Source organism: Otolemur garnettii, unplaced genomic scaffold (genome assembly GCF_000181295.1).
Source record: "Otolemur garnettii isolate 467f Iridium unplaced genomic scaffold, OtoGar3 scaffold00007, whole genome shotgun sequence".
In the NCBI taxonomy this organism is placed as follows: Eukaryota; Metazoa; Chordata; class Mammalia; order Primates; family Galagidae; genus Otolemur; species Otolemur garnettii.
The window spans coordinates 40,155,847-40,167,231 of NW_003852402.1; positions in this window are offsets into that span (position 1 = coordinate 40,155,847).

Genomic DNA, 11,385 nt, shown 5'->3' on the forward strand with positions numbered 1-11,385 from the left:
TACCAAATGGTCAACAAACACATTAAAAAGTGAACACTCTCTTAGTAATCAGGAGAAGGCTAATAAAACTACCTGAGAAGTAACTTCACATCCACCTAAGTGGTTAAAAAAAAAAATGACAATACCAACTATTGGCAGGAAATCCAGGAAACAAGAACCTTGCTGATCAAAATGTAAACGAGTACAGCTATTTTAGGCAAGAGTTTAGGGTTACCTACTAAGTTTTAGTTAAAAGGATACATATTACATTATTCCATTTACATAAAGTTCCAAAAACTGGCCAAAGTAACTGTGATGATGTTACAAGTCAGGAAGGTGATTACCTTTGGAGACTGGGAGGGAAGGATGTTTTGATTAGAGTTTGACTAGAACACTATCCATAGTCTATTTTTTTGCTTAAATAGGCAATACATGAATGTTACTTATAACTCTCCATTCTGTGTAGTTTCCTATCTAATATGCTTCATGATAAAAATAGCTAAGCAAAACTCTCATCAAATTAGGCATAGAAGACATATACCTCAACATCATAAGGTCCTATGTGACAAATCCACACCTAACGTAATTCTGAATGGGGGAAAAGCTGAAAACCTTTCCTCTCAGACCTGGCACTAAACGAGGATGCCTACTCTCACCACTCTCATTCAACACCCGACTGCAAGTCCTACCCAGAGCAATGAGGCAAGAGAAAGAAATAAAGGACATCCGAATTCAAAGGAAGAAAGTCAAGTCATGCCTGATAACATGATCTCACATTTAAAAACATGAAGAATTGACCAAAAAACTATTGAAACCAATAAACAAATCCACGTAAGTTGCAGGATATGGAATCAGTAGTAACTAGAAGAAAAAGAAATGGAGAAATGCAGAAGGCCGTCCCATTTACAGTCACTACAAAAAACAGAATACGATACCTAGGAATACGTTTACCCAAGGAAGTGGAAGACCGCTACATGCAAAATTGCAAAACTACAAAACAAGAGGGAACAAACAAGTGTCAGGACATCCCGTACTCACGGATCAGAAGAATGACAGAGAAGAAGAATTTTCTTTTTCCCCAGAGATAAAGCTTTGCTTTGTTGCCCAGGCTGGTCTTGAAATCTTGTTTCAGCCTTTAAGTATCTGGGATTACAAGCATGAAGCACAGTGCTTGGTTGAAGAATTAATCTTATTACAAGGACCACACAACTCAAATCTGTAGATTCAATGCAATCCCTATCAAAATACCAATGGCCTTTCTAACAGAAATAGAAAAACAAAATTCCAAAATTTGTATGGAACCACAAATGAGTCTGGATAGCCAAAGCGATCCCTGGCAAAAAGAACACATTTCTTCATATTATCATGAAATAAGATTTCCAAAACTATCATTTATGCTCTAAATCAGGGGTGTCCAACCTTTTTTCTCGGCCACATACTGGCAAAATAAGTGTTGTCTTGGGTCACACAGTAAATATAAACACTAACAAAAGCTGGTTAGCAAAAAACAAACACACACAAAAAAGTTCCGTGCATACTTTTCATGACATCTGAAAACCCCAGACAAGCAAAAACATCCTCACTTTGGAATGGGAGAAGATTTTTGCATGTTATGAATCTGACAAAGGCCTGAAACAGAGAATCTACAGAGAACTCAAATTAAACAATAAGAAAGGAATAAATAACCTCCTGTATAAGTGGGCAAGAGACTTGAACAGAAAATTCTCTGAATCGCAAAGTCCCCAAACTATAGATGCTAACATAGATGTGGAGAGAAGGGAACACTTCTACACCACTGGGGAGACTGCAGACTAATACAGCCTTTTAGGAAAGAAGTACAGAGAATCCTCAAAGAACTACGAATTGACCTTCCATTTGATCCTGCAATCCCATAATGCAGTATCTACCCAGAAGAAAAAAAATCATTTCCCCACAAAGGGATTTGCACCGGAATGTTTACTGCAGCTCAGTTCATAATTGCCAAGTCATGGAAGAAAACCAAATGTCCATCAACCCATGAATGAATCAATAAACTGTGGCATATGTACACCATGGAATACTATTCACCTATTAAAAAGATGGAGACTTTACAGCCTCTATATTCAACCCAAAGGAGCTGAAACACATTCTTCTTAGTAAAATATCCCAAGAATGGAAAAATATCCAATGTACTCAATACTAACATGAAACCAATATAGAAACCATTTCATGCTTGTATGAATAATAAAACACAAATATAGTCTAGTACAGGGCGGGGGAAGGAGGAAGGAGGGTAGGGGAGGACTTCTGCCAGAATGAGGGAGGGGGGACATGTGGCAGGTATAACATGCCCCTGGGTGGGGGGGGCTCTTTTACAACCGGAACTTTACCCTGGAAGTGAGAACAATGTAAACTAAAGATTTGTACCCTCATATAAATTTAAAATAAAGGAAAAAAATCCACACAAAATCAGCATGCAGCCTGCAGCCTGCACGTTGGACACCCCTGATCTCAATTATTGAAATTTATTCATGTCACTTACCACCTTTCCCTACAGTGCAAAAAGACAAAGACGACACACAGCACTTCACGTCTAACGTGTGCTCGGCACAACATAGGCCCCAAATAGTCAAATTAAAAAATCTCAGGCCTTGTATTTATAAAGTTCACAGTCCAGTAAGGAGTCAGCTATAGCTACACTATGAAGCACCAGCATACTCCTCAGAACTTCATGCAGTATCAAGCCCTTGCAATACCAGTGAGTTTATACCAGTGATAAAAGGCAATTTCATGTGTATAGAATTATGTGCATAAAATTAAATGTGCTATTTATTCTGCTTAAATTAATGAAGAATCCAATATAACATGTTTAATCTTATAGAATGGAAAACAAGTTGTGACAGAAGTACAAAGCAGCTGGATAAAGGTAAGAGAAACACAGAATATAATGTCCTTAGAAACAGAACTAGAAAAATGTGACCATTACAGAGAATCATTTTTTTTAGTAGAAAGAAATGAATAGTACCTGTATAAATGGAGCTAGGAAGATTCACTATCATAAAGTATCCATTGTCTCCCAATATTACATAAATCCTAATCAAAATCTCAGTATATAACTTTCTATGTAATTTAAGCTCAATCCCAATCTAAATGCCAGTATATGATGCTTTTATGTAACCTAGAAGCTTATTATAGAACTGATATGTTAGAGCAAAGAAATAAAAATAGCCGAGGCAATTTTGAAAGCTTCATGCTTGCACAGATGTAAAATGAGAATATTTAAGATAGTGAGGATATTGGACAAAGGGAAAAACAAATAGATCATTAGCATAGACCATGTTGCTCGGAAACAAACACGTCCACCGAGACAAGAGAGCCCTGATACACGGTTTAGGGAGGGAAGCGCTGGAAATTTAAAAACATTCTGTGACAACTGGTTATACACACGAGAAAAAGGACTAATAGAAACATTTTTCTCAAACAAGATCTAAAAAATACAAACTTCAACAAAAGATTGATAAAATTGACTACAGCCATCTGTACAACCAACAGTTAGCATGTAAAATAGAAAACCCAGAGACTGAGAAAATACATCTATAGTATACGTGTGCATCTAAGAAATGGAATTCTCACACAGGAACTGGAAATAAGGGAGATAAACAACCTCGCAGAAAATAAAACAGAGTATAAGTAGAGGAAATTAGCACAAGAAGAAACATGGACTGCCCATAAGCCCGAGAAGTGGTGATTGGCAAATTTCAGAAGTTTTAATAAGACACTAGCAGAATCTCATCTGACAGTATTTAGATGTTACCAATATTAACCATTACAAAAGACGGGAGAGTACTCAAAATTTCATAAGCTTCTAGTGGGTGTGCAAGCTTCAGTGAGTTATCTGGCAAAGCCCAGCAAAGGTGAATGTTAATATACGTCTGAGGTATGAATTTGACCCTCAGGGAGATATGTATACACTAAAAGACATAAATGAGACTATCCATCAGAGATTCCCTGGCATTGATTCTGAAAATTAGAAATCCTCTAATTATCAGAAACGTAGATCAGTAAACTGTGGCGTATACCTGTTAAACAGCAAGGTCCACACACCCAAACAAGTGTTAGTAATAGAAAGATTATGCAAAGTAGTTGCACAATAAAGTATGTCATTCAAGTTTCAAAATAATGCTAACGACTGTTTAGAAATAAATGCAAATATGGGAAAACATAAAAGTCCGTCAGAAATAATAAATCCTAAACCATGATAGCAGGATTTTTTGTTTTTGTCTTTTTTTCCCGCAAAATGTAAATAAGAGAGAATTACAAAGGGAGCTTTTAGTAATCCCAGTATTCCATTTAGGAAGGGCAGGGTTCTGTTTCCGTAAAAATTTCTGAAGCAGGCCAGGGGTGGTGGCTCACACCTATAATCCTAGCACTCAGAGAGGCCAAGGTGGGTAGATTGCCTAAGCTCAGGAGTTCGAGATCAGCCTAAACTAGAACAAGATCCTGTCTTTTAAAAAGTAGCTGGGTGTCGTGCGGCGCCTGTGGCTCAAAGGAGTAGGGCACCAGCTCCATATCCTTATGCCGGAGGTGGTGGGTTCAAACCCAGCCCCAGCCAAAAACTGCAAAAAAAAAAAAAAAAAAAAATTGCCAAGTGTGGTGGAGGACACCTGTAGTCCCAGCTACTCAGGAGGCTGAAGCAAGAGGATCACTTGAACGTAGGAATCAGAGGTTGCTGTGAGCTATGACACCACAGTACTCTACTAAGGGTAACAAAGTGAGACTCTGTCTCAAAAAAATAAATAAATAATTTCTGAAGAAAATGTCACAATGTGGCAAAGCTAGATGTTGAATACACCAACATTAATCATTATTTTTCATTCTGCTTTTCTCAACACATAAAACAGTTCACAATAAATGTTTCTAAAAGGCATAAATTCTGAAAGTATTTGTAATGGATAAATTAATCAAACAATCAGCTACTGGACTATATAACATGTGGCTATCTACAGGGATAAGACCATCTCGTGTGGCGTCTGGCATTGTGTGTGTGAGAGTCTTTCTGATTCTACCATTAACTGGAGAGAACTGGGATGGAGACAGCGTATGTTCTGCTATGCAGGGGTGCAATCAACACAAGTCCATGTTGTCCACACACGTGTCGGCAGACCACACCAAGCCAGCTCAGAACACGACCTGACTTGACCACAGTATTAACACAGCCCCTCACCATGTGAAGATGGATTAATTCTTGGGATCTCTCTTAGCAACATTTCCCCCCAGAGCCTCCTCTGTGTCCGAGATTGTTCTACAACCAGAAAACAAAAGACGTTCTGCCCTAGTACCCTTTCCTAATCTGAATTCCCAGCTCATCCCCTCAGCCAAGGAGGAAAACACTGTCAAGTCAACCCTAGGAAATCTTCACGGCCCCCTTGACTGAGCCATACATGATCAGAGATGGTGCTACTAACCACTATAACTGCCCCCCTCTCAACAAATTTCTCTTTTTGGCGTCATAGAGAACCTGGCAACCAGGAAGTCCACACTAGTATAACACAATTCTGTTTCTTTGTGTTACTTTTCAGAAAACTGTGACCCAATTATGTAAGACAAAACAAGCTTTTCTCTTGTACACCAAGTATTCAGTAAAAGGATTAAAAACAAAAACAAAACTGGCTCACATTGTGCTTTACAAACTAAGTTCTTGTAAAATTCCACCTTCCCCACTTGTGACATACAGGAGAAATAAAAACAGCAGGAGAAAACATTATGTTCCTTGTAACGTGGCTGCAGCCTGGAAACGGGAGGTTATTTCCCTTTATCAGATAAATTGGCTCTGCAGCCCACATTAAAAACAACATACACCGCTCTTCTGCAGGAAGTTTGGACTTGATTAGTTCAAGATAAAGGACGCAAGGAAGGCTGCCTATCATTCTGAGCCAATACTTAGATGGGTTATGGAGACTGAACAGCATAAAACATCCATAGTCTTAGGTACTAATGATAAGTAGAAAAAGGCTTGTATCCTTCAGCTAAATTTGTTTATTGCCTGAAAATTCAATGTAGTAATTCAAGCCCAAGTGACAGGAAATTACGGTTTCCTGGCTGACATCAATTCAATTTTCAGTAATAGTTCTGAAATGGAGTTTCTAAGTTCCTAACAGAGGAAAACGCGCACGCGCACACACACACACACACACACACGCACGCACAATATTTCCCATATAAATAACAAGTTCCAACCCAGATGACATGGCACATTTCGTGGATAAAATTTTATCCCCCTTGTGTGTATAAAACCATGATGTATGCTTATAAACATGCAGTGCCTTATTATGTAATCTTAATCAAAACTTTTATTTGATGAGTTCTTACATTTAGTCTGTACACGGACTCAGTTACTGAGAGAATACAAATTCCCTTAAGGAAGATTTGAAACACATGGCTACTTCTTGCAGCAATAACAAATAGATAATCATTTTATCTAGGTATTCATGAAGTAGACATCTTGAGAATTAATAAACTAAGAAAAGTTTTTAAAAGTTAAAAACAGAAACTGATTTCCTGTGTCTTTGCTGGTGTGTTACCCACACAGTCCCCCTAGGGGAAGGGTGCCTTTCCTCCCTGGTCTGCCATGCTCACGTCCTCATCCCCTCAAACTCTCCTGACAGCACAGACTGCTATTGTCCCCCAGTATCCATCCACTCTCCATTAATCCTCAGGGTGTTAGGTTCAAAATGAGACACATTTCCCAATTTCCCTGTTTGTAAGATCTAATCTGGCCAGTTGATACATTGGATGATGCTGTGGTGTCATCAAACATGAGAACACAAGCACAAATGACAAACGCCACCTTGAGATGATATAATTTAAGAGGGAATTGCTCTCATAGCAATTTTCTTTCCTTCTTCCTGTGGGCTGGAATGTAATATTGTGCTTACAAGATAGCTTCAACCACTTGACTAGAACACTAGATCTTAGGGGATCACAGAGCAATGAGATGGAAGGAACCTGGGTTGTGGGACAAAACTTACCTGGCCTTGAACATCAACTTCTCTCTAACTTGTTATGAGAAAGAAATGATTTGATTTGCTTGAACTATACAATTCTTTTTGTTACAGAAGATTCACATTTACCCTAAACAACACAGAAATCTTGGCCTGATACAGAATATGACAGAGACTATTTTCAGTAAATATTCTCTCCCCTCCCCTGCTCCACTGACTGAAGAATTACCCAAGCAATTTGCTTTGCCCAGTAGAACTTGAGCACATTGGTGCCAGCAGAGGTTTCAAACTAGCTGGCCTTATTGCCCTCTTATGATCCTCTAGGAGAAGAGCAGGCCTCAGGGAGCAATTGTTCCATAAAAAAAGGAAAATATATGGAGAAGACCTAAATCCAATCACAACATGATGCCAGGGCTAGCTAATCATAGCTGACCCATGAACAAGAAAATCAATGCTTTGCTATCGTAAGTCAATGAATTTAAAGGAGCAGGTGGGTGATAAGGGAAGGTTAGATAACATCATTGAAGAAACGCAACAAATACTGAAAAGAAAGAAAAATCTAATACATATTAAAAGAAACAATTTGGACTTTGAGAATTTGGAATTTAAAGTTTTTAAAATTTGTATTTTTGACTCATGATGATTTCTAAGCAATTTCTCGATTTTCTAAATAAAAGGGTAAAATTACATTTTGACACATCCTTACAACGTTAGTATTCTAAGATTTCATAAACTGCTTCCTGAGTTCTGCTGCTTTCTTACCTTCACTCCTTGATCAGTGCTTTGCAGCCTATCAGTGCTGCGTGGAAGAACATCCTTGTTAAGAGATGTTCTCAGCCCTCCTTGATGTCAGATCATGAACCATGATGTTTTGCCATTTTATAACCCAGTGGTCTACATTTTACTTTATATTATATCTAACCTTTGGATATGAGTCCAGCAAAAATAAATAAGTAAATGCTATTTATTAAACATCAAAAACTTCATACTAAGTAGAAAATAAGACGTCTGGGCAGCATATAAAGCTGTAGAAATTTTCTATTGCGGGATCAATGATATATTTTAAAGAGAAAGATCAATGGAGAGTCAGTTCTTTACACAGTATGATTTGTTAATTGGGGATATTCCATATGCAAAGTTGCAGATTAAATATGCAAACAACTGCTCAGCTGGAGACACTTCCCAGTCTATACTTCCTTGCAGCTAAATACTACTATGACCATATAACAAAGTTTTCTTTAGGACCTAGGCAGAATTGATGTGTGCCACTGCTTGTAGATGAAATAGATGCTTGACTATAAATCCCTTGGCAGGAGCTAAAGCAGCTGAACACTGCACGTTGCGAAGGCCTACCCATGAGATCAAATGATTCTGAGTCCCTGAGTGCCTGTGCAAATAATGACATACTACAGGCCTTGGAATATCTTCGGACTGCAACATTAAGAAGGAAACACATGAACAAAAACGCTTCTCTCTTCAACTATGTTATGGAAGATGGAAAGGATTAGTTTTAACAGTAACTTAGCTTATGTCCTTACTGATACCCACCCTAAGGGCATCATCACTCAGAGCATCCCAGGTACTGCTCAGACCTATTCAGGATTTGTGTCTGCTCCGCTCCTACTCACCACTATTTCCAGAAAGTTTAAACATTTTCCTCTTTCCCTATTTTGCTTAGATAAATTGTTAGCATGGCTCAGGTTAGCATCCTGACTTGGCCTTATGTGCTTTTCACTATCCTCAGTCACCACTGGATCATGTTGGCTGGATTTGCACTTGAACCACTCAGCAACATCCAGTCTGAAAGCGGCTGTGAAGCAATCATAACATTCCTCAGGGCGGGGGGCGGGGGGCAGTTAATCTCCTGTGTCTATGCCTTATAATCCCACATTTTGTGCAGCTCTTCTTCTACTCGAGCTCTTTGTAGAATACACAGAAAGAAAATTATAACTACAAAAGAGAATTGCTACATTAAGATAGACTCTTGGCAGGATCAGGTTTAATATTTGTAGCTTTAATATTTGATTTCAACTCTGCACTAACTTTTAGGAAACTGGCATTTAATGATCTGTAATTTTTATAACAATTTTTTGAGTCATTGTTGCCATGCTTTTGTACATTCAAGGGCACAGGGTAAACTACGTGGAGGGAGGAAGACAGAGAAGAAAAAATATTAATAAGAGGAAAAGAGAGAAAAGAGAGCAAGGAACTGGAGACCAGAAAGGTGAAGGGATGGAGGAAAGGAGTGAAGAAGAATGGGAAGGTAAGAGCTGCCAGTCAAGGCCCTTCGTAGCTTTGAAGCTTACAAAACAAATATAGTAGAGAACAGGTAAACAGTTAGATGGATCTGTGCTTCTCTGGCCATAGCCAGGGAGAGAAACAGCTTAAACACTCCACAAATCCTTACCTTTCCAAAGAAACTCAAAGCAATTTTAAGAAACAAATGGTGTGCCTTTCAGATCTCAGAAAATACCTTTTATCAGTCCCTGGTGTGAGAAAGTTAAAAAGAACTGACTCCCAGGAGTCACTAGAGAAGTGATTCCTCAATAAGTGAGGACACTCAATTTTCTATAAAAGAAACAAAGTACTTTACTGACCCAAAGATGGGAAAATAAACTTCTCTTGGCCATGTCATAGGAATACAAGGGCTTACTCCTTTAACATTCTAAGATTAACTGTTAACCTTATTTCTAAAAAGAAATATACTTCCCTTTGTTAAAGAAAAATTATATTCAGGAATGTTTTAAAAGGAACTGCATTTGTGAAATATAAACCATGGAAATCAAGTACAGAATCCCAAAACGGTGTTTTAGCTGACTTCAATCAAAAATCAATGCCTTTGACACAATGGGAATTGCTAATTTCCAAGGAGGATTTTAATCAAACATTTGCTCTTAGGAAGCTACGAAATGGTTGGAATGGTCTTGGTCTGCTGATTTCATAGAAGCTGGATAAAAAGTTCCTCACTTTGTTTTGACAATGTATTTTTAAATTATTGACATTTTAGAAATGGGTCCAAGAGGAAGTGAAAATTTAACAGTAATTTATTTATTGTATAACAGCTAAAGTTTTCAAGCACATAATAACTTGCTAATTTCTAACAAGGTTTGAGTGGGAAAACTAAAATGTAAGTAGATAAAACACATCAAGTGATAATTGAATAAAATATTAAGATTCTTAATAAATGTTAAAAAGTCTTTTAATAATGGAAAACACTTCTAGAATTATAGCAAAGGCAATATAAAATATGACTATGTAAAAATACCAAAAATTAAACATCACTTAGCTGTAGGCAAACAAGTACAAGTTTTTAAGTAAGCAGTAATGAAAAAACCATCGCTCACAAATGCCCAGTGATACCATTTAGGACTCTCGTCCTAATAAAATCAAACAACTAACCTGGGATTACAGTTCATGATAAATCTAATTTTTAAAATACAAGGCTTCCTAAAAACCTGGTTAGACTCTAAATTATTCTGTTATTATTTAAATATTGTAACTTCTTCCCATATACCAATAAACGGATATAGGTCACTGAGTTTGTTAAGAACAAACACAGATCTGTTTGCTCCAAGGTTCTACAACACAACTCACTGAAGCTTTTATAGAGAATCTTTACATACTATCATATTTCTTTATCTTATACCTTGCTCAGAATGCGTTATAAGTGTTAGGTCAAGTTTTATTATTATTACAGATAGGAAAAATAAAAACACAAAGGTTAACAGAGAATAAATGGGGATAAAGAAAACATGATTATGTTAAAAGGTATTCCTGGAGAGCTGAAAATTTTGTCTTATAATTAGAAAAACTACTCAACAATCATCTCTCCAAAGGAAGCTAGTTAGGGACACAGGTTATACTAGGGTTCAGGAATGTCTTCAGTGGTCTTTAAAATTACACAGTCAATTGATTTACACAATCAATGTGATTGTTTTCCACACCTAACCCTGTATCTTCCTCTAGTTTTCTAAAAATTAGTATAGAAGCATTAAGGGCCAATTTTACCAAGAATGATTCTCACACACTTCCAAGGAATAAAGTCATTTATGTAAAGTTGAAATCATATGCATTTCTACCAAGGACCTAAATTAAAAAAAAAAAAAAAAACACGTTTGAAGCAAACGAGATTGATAATTAAACATCACTAGAAATTAACATTCTAGAAGGCTTATGAGCACCTGGAGGATCCTTGAGTCATATCACTAAATAATATGTCTTGCAAGTTTTATTTTTCAGAAACACACCTTCTCTCCCTGGGACGTGGAAAGGAGCACAGGCTTTTGACGCTGACACACACTTGGCCCTGGGGGGTTAGAGTATATGGGGAAAAGACAGCAGGCTCTCTAGGCCTTTCGTTCCTCATTCTCTCAGTAAAACCATTCTGAGGTTCTGCTCAATTTTCTCTCCATTTCCTCCTTTCCTT